Source organism: Schistocerca serialis, chromosome 9, assembly GCF_023864345.2.
Source record: "Schistocerca serialis cubense isolate TAMUIC-IGC-003099 chromosome 9, iqSchSeri2.2, whole genome shotgun sequence".
Lineage (NCBI taxonomy): Eukaryota > Metazoa > Arthropoda > Insecta > Orthoptera > Acrididae > Schistocerca > Schistocerca serialis.
This window is the reverse complement of record NC_064646.1, coordinates 270706279-270726890: the sequence shown is the minus strand read 5'-3', so window position 1 is coordinate 270726890 and position 20612 is coordinate 270706279. Positions and strand designations below refer to the sequence as shown.

The 20612-nt window shown below is 44.3% G+C and overlaps 1 protein-coding gene across 1 annotated transcript in view; it reads right to left on the bottom strand.

Moving 5' to 3' along the window:
* Positions 1–17712, bottom strand: part of LOC126419343 (CB1 cannabinoid receptor-interacting protein 1-like) — a 1399014-nt gene extending 1381302 nt beyond the window's left edge. The window contains exon 1 of the mRNA XM_050086528.1: positions 17612–17712. The gene's annotated coding sequence lies outside the window, so the exon portion shown is untranslated. The remainder of the gene's footprint in view (positions 1–17611) is intronic.
* Positions 17713–20612: the final 2900 nt, after the last annotated feature.

Here is a 20612-nt window from a genome sequence, read left to right as displayed (position 1 = left end):
GTGGTTTATTAAGTTTTCAAATTTATACTGACTTTTTGATCACCCGGTACATTAGCATATGAACTTGACTGAGATAATATAAATATTTTACTGTAACAGGAAGAGAAAATGCAAAGTAAAAGCTAGTACGTTTTCACGATAAGTGAGTGTGAGGGTCCACAAGCGTGGACTTCCATTCATACTACAGTGAATCATGAAAGGTATTTCATCTGAGTTCATGTCATCCTTCTGCATGTTTTTGTTGGAAAATATAAATAGAAAAATGTCCTGTGAATTTTTTAATCTCAGGAGTGAAGCTGATACTGTTTGATTGTTTTGTATACGTATGGCAGATTCCTTGTGCTAACACAAGGAATTTCGTTTGCTTTTCATGACAAAACTGGCCGAAAGTTAAACTTTTTTTTTCCATTAATCACCTGCTTCCGGGTAGTAAGCCGACCCTGTGTACTTTAGGTACTGCGAGTGTTGGTTATGTGTACTCGCCGCCTGGACAACCCTCACAATGAACTTCAGTTGGTCAAGCGCAGTTTGTTTATAGCTGTATTCGATCCAATATGCCAACTAAGTTCTTTCGTGCTCTTGTTTTGCAGAGCTTTCATTGATATTCCGTGAAACACAAGTTATCTTAGCGTCTATTCTCTTAGCGTTCCATGTTGTGATGGATATGATGACCGACTAGAACGTAATAAATTGAGCGCCGGCTCCAACCCTTATTTAAATTGAAACCTCCGTCCCTGTTAATTTCATTTTCCGACAACTTTATTGCTATTGACTTCTTACACTGTCCCAGTAACTTGGTGCTTGTACAACGATACCGGCCTCATCGTATTTCATTTCATGCTTCTGTTGGAGGGAGTATTCGGCGACAGTTGACTTGATCTATACCGTTAGTAGGGTGCGTCGCTGATCTGTTGGTCTTCTCGGCTGCTGTAAGTATCTGCCCCACACAAGAAAAGCCACATTCACATGGAACGTGGTACACACCCGGCTTCCGGAGAGCTCCATGGTATTCGAGATAGTGAAGAAAACGTTTTTTTATCTTTGCTTACGGAAGAGAAATACATTGGACGCCATATTTCCGGATATTAGGCAAGCGTAAGAATATCTAAGCAATTTTTGGCTTCTCCTTCTCTCTGCCTCAGCCTTTCCTCAGACGTTCTTGATTTTTACCTGGAAGCTTTCTTCTGAGAGCTATTCGTAGGTGTTTTAATTCTCCGGTAGGGTCTCTTCGTCTGAAAGCCTTCGAGTTCTATGCATCAGAGTACTGAACACTAAAGTTATTAGTAGCAGTTGACGATGACCCAAGGCTTGGGGATGAAAACAGCGTGCGTGGGTTTTCTGTATGGGCTGACATACAGTTCCGTCCGTTCTTATCTTTACTGACAAATAAAGGGAAGCTAGCGCACACAACTTTATAATTTCCATCCTGAATTTTATATTAGGATGGATAGTGTCCAAATTTTCCAGGAAATTTGACTTTTTCGTTCCACGTGGATACAGCACAAACGCGTTTAATATCGAAAGAAACGTTTATATGAACTTGGTGGATTCCTGTGTCTTCCCTTCAAAGTGTTCCATGTACACATTCGCTAAGACTGATTAACAAATGGCAGGCTATCGATTTGTTCATAATATTTTCCGTGGGACAAGGAAAATTGATATCAGAACACGGTTAGTAAGTGAAGGAATAACTGAAATTTACGGCGACTACTTCCAAGTACTCAGAAAATAACACTCTCGTAAACAGTGAGAGTACATATAAACTGGACACACTTTCCATACCCGGTAATCGAAGTTAACTGTATTGTACAAAGTGGACGTAGTTGCTAATGTGTTGTTCGCACTTCCCACCGTATTCGCTGCGATTGTTCGGAAAAGTGGAGACAGTGCGTTTAACGGAGTGTTGTTATGGTCTCTGAAGAACACTAGTGTGTCAAATGGTATAATGGACGTAGGGCATAGAACTCAGTTACAAACAACGGTGCGTGACCAACAGTAATTTAGTGTTGTGGAGTCCACGCTGCAAATACACCAACAGTATAACTATTAACCCCTGAAGAAGACGTTTGAGTGAGACGTCGAAATATTGTGACCAATTTGGAAGCTCGGCTGAATGACTGAAAGCGCTCCATTAACCAACTGTTGAGAGAAAGCCTGGGAGACGAAAATTATGTTGATATGTGTGGCCTAAACCGCTATCTACACTATTGGCCATTAAAATTCCTACACCACGAAGATCACGTGCTACAGACGCTAAATTTACCGACAGGAAGAAGATGCTGTGATATGCAAAGGGTTAGCTTTTCAGAGCATTTACACGAGGTTGGCGCCGGTGGCGACACCTACAACGTGCTGACATTAGGAAAGTTTCCAACCGATTTCTCATACATAAACAGCAGTTGACCGGCGGTGCCTGGTGAAACGTTGTTGTGATGCCACCTGTAAGGAGGAGAAATGCGTACCATCACGTTTCCGACTTTGATAAGGGTCGGATTGTAGCCTATCGCGAATGCGGTGTATCATATCGCGACATTGCCGCTCGCGTTGGTTTAGATCCAATGACTGTTGGCAGAATATGGAATCGGTGGGTTCAGGAGAGTAATACGTAACGCCGTGCTGGATCCCAACGGCTTCGTATCACTAGCAGTCGAGATGACAGGTATCTTATCCGCATGGCTATAACTGATCGTGCAGCCACGTCTCGATCCCTGAGTCAACAGATGGGGACATTTGCAAGACAACAACCATCGGCACGAACAGTTCGACGACGTTTGCAGCAGCATGGACTATCAGCTCTGAGACCATGGCTGCGGTTACCCTTGACACTGCATCACAGACAGGAGCGCCTGCGATGGTGTACTCAACGACGAACCTGGGTGCATGAATGGCAAAACGTCATTTTTTCCGATGAATCCAGGTTCTGTTTATAGCATCATGATGGTCGCATCTGTGGTTGGCCACATCGCGGTGAACGCACATTGGAAGCGTGTATTCGTCATCGCTATACACCCGTACCACCCGGCGTGATGGTATGGGGTGCCACTGGTTACACGTCTCTGTCACCTCTTGTTCTCGTTGATGACATTTGAACAGTGGACATTTCAGATGTGTTACGACCCGTGGCTCTACCCTTCATTCGATCCCTACGAAACCCTACATTTCAGCAGGATAATGCACGACCACATGTTGCAGGTCCAATACGGGCCTTTCTGGATACCGAAAATGTTCGACTGCTGCCCTGGCCAGCACATTCTCCAAGTCGCTCACCAATTGAAAACGTCTGGTCAATGGTGGCCGAGCAACTAGCTCGTCACAATAAGCCGGTCACTACTCTCGATGAACTGCGGTATCGTGTTGAAACTGCATGGGCAGCTGTACCTGTACACGCCATCCAAGCTCTGTTTGACTCAATGCCCAGGCGTATCAAGGCCGTTATTACGGCCAGAGGTAGTTGTTCTGGGTACTGATTTCTCAGGATCTATGCACGCAAATTTCGTGAAAATGTAATCACATGTCAATTCTAGTATAATATATTTGTCCAATGAATACCCGTTTATCATCTGCATTTCTTCTTGGTGTAGCAATTTTAATGGTCAGTAGTTTAACATGGTGTTTCCACGCAAGCTGCAAAACATCCTGTTGATCTAAATATTTACAAACTTCGAGGTACCACCTAAACAAAATTTCTTATTTTCTCCGCCTTGGATGATCTTTTTCCTTTGTTCCAATTAAGTGGATTATGCTTTGTGATTCAGAAGGTGATTCGCAATTATTGACTGTTTCAGTGTAATCAATATCTAAAAATTTGGCCCCTTACAAGTAGAACTCACGCACTGAGGGTTCTGTCCAAACTAAATAGTGTGTGTAAACAGTTCATCCACTCCGGTAATTGATAATCTCGACCAAGTTTGTTTGTTATCGACATTGTTGCTGGCAAGATATCGGCACCAGATTTTCTAAGTTTTCCGAGTACTTTTTCGTTTCAATTATATAGTTACAACAAAGTCGTGGAGGAGGCAGGCGACCGTTATTACAATAATCAGTAGTTCTCAATTGAAGCTGACTGGCTCGCAACGGTAGAATTCAAATGTCAGGCAAGTAATGGCTTTATTGCTCCTATGACGCGTTTCGGAATGCATCCATCATTAGATAGCCAGGAGCGATTGCTGCTCGTAGACATGGCCTTTAAAGTTGCATGTAAAATAAACATTCGCAGTCTACTTTCCTGAACTAGCCCTCATAATTAATTCGCCAGGTGTGTCTTCCCGAATCCAGGAGGCAGCGTCCTGGCACGCAGTTGTTGACACAGTGAATTCGCATTCGGAAGGACAGTGGTTCAAGTCCCCGAGCGGCCATTCAGATTTAGGCATCCGTGGTTTCCCTACATCGCTCAATGAAAAAGCTGGGATGGTTTTTCCGAAATGCTACCAACGATTTTCTTTACTATCCTTGCTCAGGACATTCACTCTGTCTCAAACGATTTGGTCATCGAAGCGACGTCTACCCTGATCTTGCTTCCTCCGGCGAATCATAAAATGTAACAGAATAAGTTCGCGGTTCTTCCGATTGCATTAGTTTCTTGTTTCATAGTGTTCAGGGTGATAGCTGATTTCGCTTTTAAGAGCATGTCACTACATCTACGTGCATACTCCGCAAGCCACCGTACGGTGCCTGACGAAAGGTACAATGTACCGCTAGTAGTCACTTCCTTTCCTTTTCCTCTCGCAAACAGGGCAAGCAAAAGAGACTATCTATATGCCTCTGTATGGACCCAGTTCCTCGTGTCTTAGCTTCGTGTGGTCCTTACGCGAAATGTATGATGGCGGCATTAGAATCGTGCTGCAGTCAGCTTCAAATGCCAGTTCTCTAAATTTTCTCAATAGCGTTCCTAGGCGTCCCTCTAGGGATTTCCATTTGAATTCCTGAAGCACGTCTGTAATTCTTGTGTGCCGTTCGAACCTGCCAGTAACGAATCTAGCAGCCCGTCTCTGAAGTGCTTCGATGTCTTCCTTTAATCCGACCTGGTCCGAGTCCCACATGCTAGAAAAATACTCAAGAATCGATGTCACTACTCTCCCATATGCGCTCTTCTTTGAAGATGAACCATAGTTTCCTAAAATTCTCCCAGTAACAGACGTAGACGATTCGGCTTCACTGCCACTATCGTCATATACCAATTCCATAGCAGCTGCTTTGCAACGTTACACCCAGGTATTTACAACGTGACTGGATCGAGCAGGACAACACTAATGCTGTATCCGAACATTACCGGTCTTTCCTACTCATCCGCAATAACTTACATTTTCCCTAAGTTAGAGACAGCTGCCATTCATCACACGAACGAGAAATTTTGTCTAAGTCATCTTGTATCCTCCTACAGTCACTTAACTTCGACACTTTCCTGTACTCCTCAGCATCATCAGCAAATAACCGCAGATTGCTGTCCACTCTGTCCACTAGAACATTTATCATCATCATTTCCATTGGGCCTTTATCCCATTTCTACGCGGCGTCTGCCTTAGTACTATGGATTTTGCAGTGTTAGTGTCGGAGGGTGGCCAGAGGCTCTTCCTGTCGCCACCCCAAAGTCCGCAGGTTGGAATTAGTATAACCCAGCTGTCTGCATCTAGTGTAAGCCATGAAATAGTGCGAACGTTTCCAAATGTCTGCGAGTTGAGTAACTGAGGCGGAACGTGGGGACCAGCTCAGTATTTACGTAGTGCGATGTGGAAAGCCGCCTGAAAACCACATTCATGCTGGCTAGCATACCGTCCCTCGTCATTAATCGGATTCGCTCTGGGGCCGGCGCGCCTACCCGAGTCCAGGAGGCAGCGTATTAGCGCTCTCGGCTACCCTGGCGGGTCCACCAGATCGTTTATGTATACAGAAAGTAACAATGGTTTTATCACAGTTCCCTGGGGCACTCCTGACGATACTCTAGTCTCTGATGAACACTTGGCGCCGAGAACGACATAATGGGTTTTACTTGTTAAGTAGTCTTCGAGCCACCTGAATGCATGGGAATCTATTCCATACGCTCGTACCTTCGTCAACGGTCAGCGGAGGGGCACCGTGTCAAACGATTTTCGGAAATCTGGAATTGTGGAAGCTGCTGGTTCACTTCATCCATAGGCGGCAGTAAATCATGTGACAAACGCACACGACGAATTTCGAACTAGTGATACTTTCTAAAACCATGCTGATTACGGACATTAGCTTCTCTGCCTCAAGGAACTTTATTGCGAGGTACCCTCCGCCACGCACCGTATGGTGGATTGCGGAGTATGTATGTAGATGTAGATTGCAATCGAAGTGAAAATATGTACAAGAATTCAGCAGCAAACCGATGTTAAGGTTATTTATTTGCAGTTCTGCGGGTTCGTTCTAAAAAAAATGGTTCAAATGGCTCTGAGCACTATGGGACTTAACTTCTTTGGTCATGAGTCCCCTAGAACTTAGAACTAATTAAACCTAACTAACCTAAGGACCTCACACACATCCATGCCCGAGGCAGGATTCGAACCTGCGACCGTAGCGGTCCCGAGAATTCAGCCAGGTAACACTTTCAGAGACCGCCGATATTTCGGCGGGAGAACACCCCGCCATTTTCAAGGCAGACTGGTGGGGTGTTCTCCCACCGAAATGTCGGCGGTCGCTGAAAGTGTTACCTGGTTGAATTCCCGGAAGTTATTTGAATATTTCGGAGGTTTTACAAGAATATTTTATGTGCATTTCCGGTTCAAGGAACTATTTTCGGTGGCTCATTGCTGAGTTAGCTTTGGTTTTTAAACACTTACCCGTAGTGACAAAGCCTCTAATAAGCATTCGTCGAAATATACGACGCAAAATTCAACAGTCTTAAAAAAGAAGTATTACTGTGATGCGGTTGCTGTCGCTCTGGGAACAGTTCGGCTTATCGCCACTGGGCCACCCCCCCATTGCACCCACACAGTAGGTGCTTATCAGCCAACGCTTAGTCCGAAACCAATTCATGCTGCTGTGTATCACGAACAATTAACACAGCCGGAAAAAAAAATCCGGATAAAAACGAACTGTACTGAATGTAAGCTGGAGTGCGAAGTTTGAGGCAGGCATTACTGTTGTCAATAACAAGCACCGCGATTGAATGGCACAAGATTGTTTAGAAAGACGGAAGCCCTAGCACGGGCGTATTTCATAAGCACATATTTGCGCGCCACACGTTAGTCACTTGTCAACACAAAGACGATGTCCGCCCCAGTAGCTGAGTGGTCAGCGTGACGGATTGCCGTCCTCTGGGCCCGGGTTCGATTCCCGGCTGGGTCGGAGATTTTCTCCGCTCAGGGACTGGGTGTTGTGTTGTGTTCATCATCATTTCATCCCCATCCGGCGTGCAGGTCGCCCAATGTGGCGCCGAATGTAATAAGACCTGCGATATGGCGGCCGGACCTGCCCCGCGAGGGGCCTCCCGGCCAATGACGCCACACGCTCATCATCATCATCACAAAGACGATCCAGTGCTAGCTGACTGTCTTGCAAAAGAAATCTGTGGGTATTTCTCAGAGATATCCACGGAAGTTTTGACCAGTGCCTGCTAATCAGAGCAGTACAGCGAAAGTTGCAGTTGTTACTCCTCGTATTGTTCCAGCACAAAGTGTTGTGATTCCAGGCAGCACATCGAACATACGTGATGTAGACGCGTCTTGTCTTGTGCATACGAGAGGGGCGCATTCGACTGAATTTTCAGCACTATGGTGAGATTGTTGCATGCCCTAAGCCTGCTGGTTGTATTCATGATGTTGAGATTCATGTGTGCTTTGCGATTATGCAGAACTGTGTCGTTTTCGCGTTGCTTTCTGCGTTGCAACTTGACGTTGTAGCGTTATTTATTTGCTGTCGGCTTTGATCTCAACACAATACATGATGGTTGGTTTCTGTTTCCGAATTAACAATCCGTAAATTCAAGTTTTCTCACTTGCAACATCACATCAAATAAGTTTCTTAAGGTCATCAGTCCCTAAGCTTACACACTACTTAACCTAAATTATCCTAAGGACAAACACACACACACACACACACACACACACACACACACACACACACACACGCGCCCGAGGGAGGACTCTAACCTCTGCCGGGACCAGCCGCACAGCCCATGAGTGCAGCGCCTGAGACCGCTCGGCTAATCCCGCGCTGCTCCGACACTTTCATATGTTCACATAAGGTAGCCACATGTGTATTGATTTTTCAAGCGTTATTTACCATAGTCTGGTTTTCTTCAGTTCACTGTCTTGCACCACTCCCTTTGTTCAAGAATTTCGCCACGGGTCTCGTACCACCATATATGAATACCTAAGATTTGCTTCATAAAACATGCTCCATTTAACTATGTTACAGTCTGAACAGGGGCTACGATATACGCACATCAATAAACGTTTGGTATCATCACTTTATTTGGAAATTCTTGGCAAAGGAAAGACACTGCCTCTGAGGTATGTGTTTACAGGTTGGTTATAATTAAACTTGAGCCAGTGTTAACGGAGAACTGTTAAATGTATGTGTTCCCAACTTCATAGGTTGGATGTTGAAACTGTGCTCTGCGGGACTTGCGTTTTTACTAAAATTGGTGTCATGACTTGACATTAGACGCCGCTACTGGTACGACGACGTAACCGAGCGAGGTGAAGCAGTGGTTAGAACACTGGACTCGCATTCCGGAGGACAACGGTTCAATCACACGTCCGGCCATCCACATTCAAATCTTCCGTGATTTCCTAAATAGCTCCAGGCAAATGTCGAAATGGTTTCTTTTCGAAATGGTTCCATTGGAATGGCACGGGTTGACACGATCCGAGCTTGTGCTCCATTTCTAATGACGATGTCGATGGGACGTTAAACACTATGTTCCTTCCGCCCTTCCTTACGGCGACGTAGGGTTCAAACACAAACACGCAGTGTACATTACAGTTGCAGACAGTTAACATGGGCCCGGAAAAGGTGAGCAGAGCTTTACTCGTAAAAATGTTTTATCAAAACAGCAGCAATAGCGCTGTTGATCTTCGCGAGTATCGACACATTAAAGCAGCTGTGGGCAAAACGGCCCGCGAATGGTTTCAGTCAGGCCCGCGGAAGAAACTGTGGGTGAACATAAACTGAACGTTTTCACAGAAACATGTTTCGATGAATAATTTGTTGGCGCAGTGTCTCGGGTAAGGAGTTTCATTCATCTCGATGCGTTACCCCATAAACAGTCACGGACGCTTTAGTTTTGACTTAGTTTCTGGCTTAATTATGTATCCGAAACAGGGCCGCGGGTCAGTAAAGGTTGTCCGCGCCTGCCTTAAAGCAATACGGAGAGGTCCTCTTACAGTGCCAGTGTTGAAGAACGTGATTCGGAAGTTGAAACCGCTCGGCCACACCGGCCGGCGATCGTAGATAGATGGAACTTAGTAGAGAGATTTGGGAATTGCTCCTGACAGAGTCCGACAGCCTGTTCCGTCTCAAACTTTTGAAGTTCTGCTACCTTGGCTGAGAATGCTGCACGTATTGTGCGATCTTGAAGCAGTGGACGATCTTCGTCAGGACAGCTGAATATTCCACGGTCCATCTGAAATATTTTGGGCAGCAGCAGAGCAATCCCTAGAGCGGTTTCGGGCTGTCGTGGATGCAGATGGTCATCACACCGAGCAACGTTTGTAATGTGAAACGTAAACAAGGTACATAATTGATAAACGTTACCGCCTCATGTGGAAATTAAAATGTCGCTACGGTCGCAGGTTCGAATCCTGCCTCGGGTATGGACGTGTGTGATGCCCTTAGGTTACTTAGGTTTAAGTAGTTCTAAGTTATAGGGGACTGATGACCTCAGATGTTAAGTCCCATAGTGCTCAGAGCCATTTGAACCATTTCTATGATCATTCCGTTTTCTTTGGGGTCTCTGAAATAGCAAAAATGTAACAACATTGAAGCGCCAAAGAAACTGGTAAAGGAATGCGTATTCGAGTACAGAGATATGTAAATAGGCAGAATACGGCGCAGCGGTCGGCAACGCCTACATAAAACAAGTGTCTGACGCAGGAAGATCGGTTACTGTTGCTACAATTGCAGGTTATCAAGATTTACGCGAGTTTGAACGTGGTGTTATAGTCGGCCAACGAGCGATGAGACAGCATCTCCGAGGAAGCGATGAAGTGGGGATTTTCCCGTACGACCATTTCACGAGTATACCGTGATTATCAGGCATCCGGAGAAACATCAAGTCTCCGACATGGCTGCGGCCCGGAAAAGATCCTGCAAGAACGGGACCAACGATGACTGAAGAGAATCGTTCAACGTGACGTAAGTGCAACCCTTCCGCAAACTGCTGCAGATTTCAATTCTGTGCCATCAACAAGGATGAGTGTGCGCCCCATTCAACGAATCATGGATATGGGCTTTCAGAGCCTAAGGCCCACTCGTGTACCCTTGATGACTGCATGACACAAAGCTTTAAGCCTCCCTGGGACCGTCAACACTGACACTGGCCTGTTGATGACTGGAAATATGTTGCCTGGTCGGACGAGTCTAGTTTCAATTTGTAGCGAGTGGATGGGCGTGTACGGGTACGGAGACAACCTCGTGAATCAACGGACCCTGCATGTCAGCAGGGGACTGTTCAAGATGGTGGAAGCCCTGTAATGGTGTGGGGCGTGTGCAGTTGGAGTGATGTGGGACCGCTGATACGTCTAGATACGACTCTGACGTGTGATCCGTCTGATCAGCTGCATCCATTCACGTCGATTGTGCATTGCGACTGCCTTGGGCAACTGCTGCAGGACAATGCGACACCCAACACGTCCAGAATTACAATAGAGTGGCTCCAAGAACAGTCTTCTCAGTTTTGATTTCCGCTGGCCACCAAGCCCTTCAGACATGAAGATTATTGAGCATATATGGGGTGCCTTGCAACATGCCGTTGCAAAGAGATCTCCAACCCGTCGTATTATTATGGATTTATGGACAGCCCTGCAGGATTAATGGTGTCAGTTCCCTCCAGCACTACTTCAGACATTAGTCGAGTCCACATCATTCGTGATGAGGCACTTCTCCGTTCTCGCGGGGGCCCTACACGATATTAGACAGGTATTGCAGTTTCTTTGCTCTTCGGTGTATAACCACTGTGTATATTCATTTGCAATGTTTCCGTATGAGCAAATAAAAAGAAGACATTTGTGTAACGACAAAGTCGTCTGTTCCTATAGGGGTTCTGATAGATCTCCAGTGCAAGGTCAGTACGTGGTAGGACCTTCTGTTGCTCAGGTCCAGGTTTGAATCCTTAACTGCGTACCGTCGATGAGATCATAAAGCCAGTCAAGGTCCAAATTCCCCTACTCTACCATGGCAATTTTGCGCAAGTCGCGCAACGAATGTGTGGTCGTTGTCGACGTCCAGAGTTCACTTCAATCGGTCTGACACATGCTCATTGAGTTCACGCCCGGAGAACAGGCAGACCTCTCCATCTTGGAGATCCTGAAATTCTGAAGGATTATGTGAAAGAGAGAAGCACGATGAGAGCGCGAGTTATCATCCAGTAAGATGAAATTATCACCAAAGTAGCGGCAGTACGATCACACTGTTGGTTGCCGAATCTCGTTCCTGTCCTGCAGGGCAATGAGTGTGCCCCCGTCAAGTATAAGAGGGGCACAGTGGCCTCATGTAGTGCCATCGCTAAACATCACTCCACCACCACCTTGTTGCGCATGTGGGCCACACTGTTGGAGGCTCTCGATATTACTAGGTTTCCCCCAAACATGTTGTCTGCGATTATCAGGGTACGAACACATCCGGATTTCGTCCGTAAACAACACACGGCACCAATCCTGGGGTGTTCATTCTGTGTGTTTTCTTGCTCATCGGTAACTGAGTCCATATACTACATGGTGCTTGAGACGGTCGTCGGGAATGGAGACTCTAATCGAGCAACAGTTTCCTAACAGTTATAAGCGTCACATTCCGTCCTGTAGCTCTTCCAACACTAAATTCGGTTCTGAAGCAATCAGACAACTTCTTTTTTTTTTACTCAAAAGTCAAAGATGCCGATCATTGTGTGCACTTCAATAGGGTCGGCAGGCTGACACTACCTGTCAAATTGAACCGCTTCAATCCCCGCATCGCATCATTTTGACTCTGGTGCACATGTCGAACAACTTTCCTGGTTCATAGCTTCTGCGCGAAACGTCGCGACCGTCTTTAGTAAGATTATGGATTTTCACTCTAGTGTTCCACAGTGACGTCTAATGTTTCCCTACTAGTGCTCATGCCAAGCGGTCTGTGGGGCCTCGCTACGGTTCGCGCGGCTCCCTCCCTCTCAGATTCTACACCTCCCTCGGGCCTGGATATGTGTGTTGTCCTTAGCGTAAGTTAAAGTTAGATTAAGTAGTGTGTAAGCCTAGGGACCGATGACCTCAGCAGTTCGGTCCCATAGGAACTCACCACCTATGGTGCTTTATTTTCAATTGGAAATCTGCAGTCCATTCTAGTGCAGCGTTCTACCCTACATAGCGCTCGTTGTAACTGTAAGATTACAAACAACGGCAGGGGTGGCCATCCAACAGCAGCACATTTGCACGACATATCGGGCTGATGCAATACTTTTGTTGATGCGTGTATTAATAAACAGCACTTACCGTTTTATTTCGTAAGACCTTCACAGCACTTCGAGTAAAGCGACGTAAATGCAGTACTAGGAGCCATGCGGCGGCAGAGACATAATAGAAACATTTCTTCCACCACACTAGCTCCTAGTACTTCAAGTTATTAGGCTGTGTAAGCCACAAATGACAAACTCCTTTGTCCTATAGAAACTGAGCCTATATGGCGTAATGTGTTACAGTCTGAGTCACTATACCGCTGTCTTTGTAATCAGTTTTCTAATTCAAATTTCGACATTCTTACTTCCGAGTAACAACACTTTTCTTCATTGCTCTTTGTAAAAGCTTTGCCATCCTCGGAACTTCATATTAGTACTCCGATTTCGTTATTAATGGGCCATGTTCAGTGTCTGGCGTGCATTTCAGGGCCGACACCAGGTTTATAATTAATATAAAATCTCAAGCTCAGTCGCAAAAGGAGTGACAGGCTTTCAGATTGCAAAGGAGACACTGCATAGCGTCCACGTTTGAGCGTTTTGCAGATATTTTGAGTGCAATACAGATCCACCGCTGACGACGGGTTCTCGCTGGGAAATTCTCAAGAAGTATCACTGGACCACCATCGAAATTTTATCGGTGCAGTTAGAGTTCACCCTTGATGTCAGAAAAACGTAAATTTGTTGGCACAGAGACATATAATGCTAACGAATTTCACATTGTTACGATGCACAAGCGCCTTAGCACCAGGAAACACCGTAAAAGTAATCTATTTAAAACAGTTCACAAGGCCGAATACCGAAGATAGCGACGTATTTACCAAACAAACAGAAAGTTATAAAATGGCAAAATGTCAACTCTTCAAGAGATTGTAATCTAAACGTATAATTAGTCTTACTTTGCACTCTACATTTACTAACATTTTTTTTTCTAATCATCTGTGTACTACGAATGTAATGCGGTGCTGGCTGCTTGGTATGTAAACTGGATGCCATTAAAACAAAGAGAGCTTACCTGCCCCGCCACTGTTTCCAAAACTCACCGTTAAAAACTATCGTGCGTTACGTACGTAAAATAGTGTAATTCATGAATGAAATAAATAAGTTAGTGATGGTAACATTTTTTGCAGGAAGAGAGATGTGAGAAAGTATGATGCACGAAGTAGCTGAAGTGTTCCGCCAGTTATGCTTGTTAGGTTTAATACCGGAGGATGCTGGCGCGATACGCAAAACAGGGTCGAACAAACCCTCGCTACTAGATGCACAGCAAAACCGCTTCTATTTGGACCTCTCGGCACTGGAAGATAATGCGGTACAGAGTTTCATCTTTACCGTCTGGAAATGGCAAGGGGGAATACATGGAACAGCAGAACTGCGACACACGCTAACTCCAGTACCAATCCCCTAACTTTGTAGAACACGGCTTAGCGACATGCACGTCGCCACCCCTCCCGAATACTCCTTTTCAAGTTTCTTTAGCACGTCTAGTACAAAGTCTTATGCACTCTACCAGTTTGTTAGGATGTTGTAACGCCAAGAATTTGCACCATTAATGAACTATTGCTGCATTATTATTGCATACAGATTGAATCAGCTAAGACCTGCTCCGCAAATATTTCGAACATGGGAGGCACTATTGGTCAGCAGTTTCCACACGACTGAACTGTAGGCAAGGGAACGTATTTGCAGAGAATACATAGATTTTCAGATGTTGACGAAAGTGCAGTTTTTTACAACAGTTACAAAACTTTAAATGGTACAATGCTTGCTGAGAGTGAAATCCTAAAAGTGGCGTAAATGAGAATATCAATGGTGTTTGCTGCAGGAAGTTAGTGCAAGTAGTTAATGAGTCTTCGTACTGTGATCATTGTAAGTACCGACAGCTGTTTGTTCCATCCTTCTGCCTAGATGCTAGGCGAAATTGTTATATTTATTTACATTGTGCTGTGTGTGAACTGCGATTGCATTGCGACGGTCCTGTCACTTATTGGGCGATAGTGGACGTAGTAAGACGTGCGTGGATGATGGTATTTTCCCGTTGCGAAAAAGCGTACATGCTTGTGGTATATGGTGTATGTAGGAAGTAAGCCGTTCGTCGGTGCAGCGTGCTCGCCGGAAGATATCCCAATCATAAGCCTCTTCAAACAAGTACAGGTCATATGAAACGGCATACTGCTGCTGCCTGCGCTGAATGCTAGAACGTGTGCAAAAGTCGTTGCGTGGCAGACTGCAAGCTTGTATCGACGTTGGTGGTGGTCATTTTGAGCAAAGGCTTTGAGCGTAGATTGGTTCTTTACGTGTCAAACCTCACCGAGGTACTGCATTCACCTTTCTTTCATTTGCCCTAGGCAATGCCCCGTTTAACAACGCGACAATTCCAGAGACTTATTGACATCTGTGAAGAGCTGCACATAAGAACCGATGTTAACTTCACATTCGTTTGTGCTACGACATGGAACAAACAACTGTCGATGTTTACAATTTTGAAACACGGTAGCTCGTAAGCTACTTGCACTAAACTCCTGCAGCAAACTTAATGGACGTTCGATTTAGTCAATTTCGACTGTGGTACTGTCAATAGGCATTGTTGCACTGAAATATATGTACCTAATTTAAATAAATACACATTTGGATCTCTTAACACTGTGAGGCTGCATAGGCGGGCCCCTACCTAAGATATGAATCAGTGAAATCTGCGTTTCAATGACGCCTTCAACTATCGAAATATTTGCAGCCCAAGTTTTAGGTGATTCGCAATATACCATATATTCATTCATGTATGAGGGTCGATAGGTAGAAACGTGTTATTAGGGGAGGAAAAGCAGGAAGGAATCCCCTCCGTGCACAGAAGGGCGAATAGTGATCGCACCAAGAGAGGAAATCGAGCAGTTAGTCGCTAGCCTTTAGACTGTCAGCACCTTGGCGTGAAAGCGAGGCTAAACTAGCTGCAATGTGACACGACATAAGCGTCGGAGCACGCATATGCAGCTTACTGCAGCGAGGAATGTTTGTACAGTGTTCTATGGTGTTTTAATATGGAAGAAAGAATCAAATTAGAGCACTTTCTTTGCTGAACCAAGCTTGCTCAATACAAGTCGACGGCATCACCGCGGCAGCTCAACGCTTCGTAACCTCCAGGCAACGAACCGTTTCTTTAGATTTGTAAAAATGCATAATCAGTACCTCGATTGCGATTGCTGTGATCTAACTTATTTGTGCAATGTAATATTCGCGTGTCCGAATACCGTTATTAGCCTCAGTCACGTGACATGTGCTAGTATTACATTTGTAATATGAAAAGTTATCTGAGTGTCAGTAATTTTGAATAATAACTCACGTGCTGAAAGTTTAGTAAGTAATACAAGTAATAAAGTAAAATTTAGTAAGTATTGCATCTGTTAAATTCCACAATCTGAACCAAAAATTTACTTGTTGAAAAAATAATTCTAGTCATATTCTATTCCCGTTTGAAGCGAGTCTTAAATAAGTAATAGATACAAAGGTTGAACTTTATGTGATGAAGTTTTGGTTCAAGAGTATTCCAAACAAGTGTTGCCATGTGATTGTACTGATAAGGCCCAAATAGATCTCTTAAGAGAGGTGAGAGACATTATTTCAAAAGTATATAGTTCAGTTGGCTAACAGTTGAGGGAGAGGTTTTGCTAGTCTCTCATTCTAGAGAACTACACAGAGTGTTCCAAGGGGAATGGTCCATATTCAGTTACATAACAGGAACGATAATTCGAAGCAAAAAAGTCTAGCAGGAAAGGGCTCTAAAATGTATACCTTAAGACCAATGAGCATTTATTCTTTGATACTATGAAACAAATTTCTTCTACTGCAGCCTCTTTGCTTTCCATATCTTTGGAGGAGGTAGTATGGACGATACAAGAGAAGAATTCCCCTAAACATGGTCTCAAATCCCTACCTTAAGAGCTTGTTCATTTTCACTACAGTGAAACATCTTTTGTACTGAACAAGTATCCATAGGAAATAAGTTAGGCGTTTTAGAGTCCATATTTACTGGACATTTATTTCTTGGTTTGGTCCATTCAATCACCTCTGAAAATGTGTAAGGCAAAGACCTTGCAGAAGATTTGTTTCATGGTAGCAAGATGAAATCTAATATTTACTATTACTGCTGGGATAACCTGCATAGAAGTGTCGATCGCAACATACAGCTAATTTGTCCTCAACTGAGATAAATGGTAGTAGGTTCCATATTACCTATTGAAGGTCTGACTTTTAAAATCAGTAACACTTATTTCAAAATGACATGTCGGATTTGAACTGGTGACCGTGATGACAAAAAATTGCAAGGGCGAAACAGCCCGTGTTGAAATTTTAATTTCGACCATCTCCTGTATAAAATAAAATGTTCCGGAAACGAAACCAATAGTCCAACTGCTTAAAAAACCATTACTTAAACGATAACGGTCATAAATATTGTGAAAGGGTGAAACTAGCTTGGCATTGTGTGGGCGTTTTAATGTTAGCAGCAAGTCTTAGAATTCCTTCGACGTCTACACCTAGGCTTGCATGGAAAATGTGCTCCAGAGTCGGTAACTTGCTCCAGTCAAGGGCTTCCCAAACTCAGAATCGTGGTACTTTGATGCAACACCTCGTTTATGTTGAAGTTCAACAAAGTTTTAAAAAATCACAAAAACTTCTTTTATTAACTGGTTACTTCAATTTTAAATAATAACAGATAACACAAAAACCATAACATTTTTAAAAAGAATCAGTATTGCCAAAGTGTTAAAAAAAGTCATGTTATTAATAGTTATTCGCAGAACACTTACTTCCCGCGAAACACAGTTTGCGAAAACCTGCTCTAAGCATTGAAGTCGTCAATGAACAAGACGCAGTGAAGTTCACTGAATAGACTCCGAAATTCTGCTGGAGGAGTTGGGGTTTAACTGTCAACGGTAAAGAGAACAGTACCCCCCTGTGTTGAGCGCTGCTACTGTCGGCACCTGTGTGCCTCACAGGCGCGGAGTACGGTACCTGGGCGCCGAAGAAGTGCCGCGGTGCCGGCGCTGTCTCGGGCTGCACTGTGGAACGGCTGCCTGCTGTCGGGTCTGGGGTAGCCAACCCTCGCGCACCGGCAACAAGTCCGCGACTGGCCAGCAAGCGCAGCGCCGCGCCGGCTGGGACCGCGGCCGCACACGCTTCGTAGCGGCGCGCCGCATCCGCTATCGACCTATCGCCGACTCTTTCGATTCCTCGAACGTCGCATACCAGCGTCCGGGGTCCGGCGGCGCCGCACGTGAATGCTGCGAGTCCTCATTGCGTTGCCGTCTACATACAGCACCAGGCTCCGATCTAGGGGAGGGATTGGGAGGGGGGGGGGGGGGGGGGGGGCTATGATATCTGCCCCGGGCAGCAATTTCAGGGCGGCGCCAAATTCATACTCTTGAAGAAAAAAAAAATACTTGTTTCACAAAGAGCCTAGCATCCAGCACACGTTAGTATATCGATTGTTCGTATGATTTTTAAACGCACCCCTGTTGGTTTTTCAACGTTTTTAAACACAGTCTAAGTTGATTTCTGATCGAATCATAAGTTGATTTTTGAATGCGTGCATAGCGTACGTGGTGTCTCTGCCAAGGGAATCCCCGTCGCATCTAGAAATGAAAAACTTTCCTGCAGACGGGGCTGTACGAACTGAGTCAAAAAACGCGAATTGTTGAATGCTAATCGCTGTTTGTTTGTGTGGTTGACTGAGTGTGCCAGTGATAAGAGTTGTTATAATTATTAGAGAAATCTATCGATTCAGACTACCAGAGTGCAAATAAACGCCTAACAGGAATAACAGGTAAGAAACATTACGTATAATCTTCTCGGTGTATCCAACGAAATGAAATTTTGACAGAAAATTTTTGACACACCGCCACACTACTAAGGACCAATTGTACAGTCAATTCTCGGAATAGGGTGGAAAACGCGTTGTGCGAACACTTAATACCGCCTAACCGGAGAAAAAACGCAGGGTAACTAAAGCAGTGACTCTGGCAGGGTTAGTGAAGTTAACCAGAGAATAAGTTTTGACAATGGCATGAATAGTTACCGAATTATTGATGACAAGATTGTTTGTTAAAACGAGGAAGTAGAAGAATTGGGGACATCACACAAAGTATATGGAAGAATATGACGATTCCGAATTTATATAAAAAATTCGTACTGCTACTACTACGACTACTTTTCGATCTCATGCTTGACGAAGTAGAGCGTATGAATAAAATGTGGAACTGTTTCCCAAAATAATTTTTTTTTGCTTTTAGTAGGGTTAATAGGCGTTTGATATTGGTACTTCATGAATTATATTCTGTCGTGTTATTGATGTAAATGTGGTAGATAAAAATGACCATTTGAGTCAAAACAGTCTCGCTTATTTGGCGTGTTTACGACTGCTCCTATATTAGAAAGGCCTATTCCTTTATCTAGGAGAAAGTAAAAAAAAATTAAGATAATGAAATCGAGAAACAGCGCCAGTCTTGGGTACTATTCATATTAACAGTTTTCTTCAGTATTAGACAACAACATTTTGACTTTTCATGTAGCAAATCGTTTGACGAACTTTGATGAGGCAATAGATTCTTTCGCAGAAAGGAAAGCACACCATGGAAAGCTGCAGCAAGAGTAGAGGAAAAAAAATTGCTGGGGCCAAAGGATTGAAGAAATGTGTACTGTCTTGTTTGTCTCTTGTCTTTACTGCTTTTATGTTTTCTGCATTTAAGAAAAGTTGCAAATTTGTGTTAAGTTCCTATGGGGACCAAACTGCTGAGGTCATCGGTACCTAGGCTTACACACTACTCAATCTAACTTACGCTAAGGACAAGACACACACACACACACACACACACACACACACACACACACACACACACACACATGCCCGAGGGAGGACTCGAACCTCCGACGGGCCTGTATTTAATTTTATGTCACACAAAAGAGAAAGTTATTAGCTAATATGCAATGAAGAGTGCAATTTTTCTAAAGAGCTCTTATTCTCTTGGTCACAAATAATCCCACGGAGTATTAATTGTGAGTCTTTAAGTGGAATAGGATGTCAAACTGACCGACTGGTAGCAGGAGAGGCACCACAGGATATTTAACTTCCTCTGTCCTGATGGCCTCCATTGCAAAATACATACGTTTGAACTGCACAGACAGAAATACAGTGACGTGCGAATGCTATGTGAAGAGGCATGGTAGTGCATTTTGGAACACTTGAGACCAACTAACGTGTCTTACATTTCCTCAAACATATGTGTTTTGTATATCAAACTCTTCAGAAAGATATAAGCTACAAAATGAACATACTTTCGAAAGATCGATTTTATTTTAATTTTTGACTTCCTGTCTCAAACGATCGACGGTGAGGTGAGGGATCGCTACTATCAAGTCTTTGTCCAATTTGCAAATATCGCACATCCATGTCTGTAGAGCACAAAGGCACACTACCAACAGAATGTCGACACACCTGATCATTAAAATATACTGGTGCATGAAACTTATGCACGAAAGTAGCTTTCTCATGCGTGTTACTGCCAAGTAACATAGCTCGATGAAACCTGTACCATACACGGAAAATGCGCAATGATACGGACGGTGGTGAACCATGTTTTATGCTGTGAGGAGGCATAATTTTGTACGAATGTAGTGACCTCAAAATCTCAGAAGACTGTACATTCACCCATCAATGTTATTGTGTTACTGTACTTATTTCAGATCTACGGTATGGGCACTTTCAGCCTTAACTTCATTTTTGTGGATGACAAAGCGCAACCGCATCGGGCAGCGCAAGTGGGGGAGCTTCTGGAACGAGAAGATATTCAGCGAATCTACTGCCCTGCCCCCTTCCACCGACTTAAATCCCATCGAGTACGTGAGGGATCCGTTGAGGAGACGCCAAAGACCATCCAGCAACTGTAACTGTACTGGTGCAGGTGTGGCTCGCCCCACATTAAGAACTTTCCAATCTTGTGGCCAGTATGGGAGCACG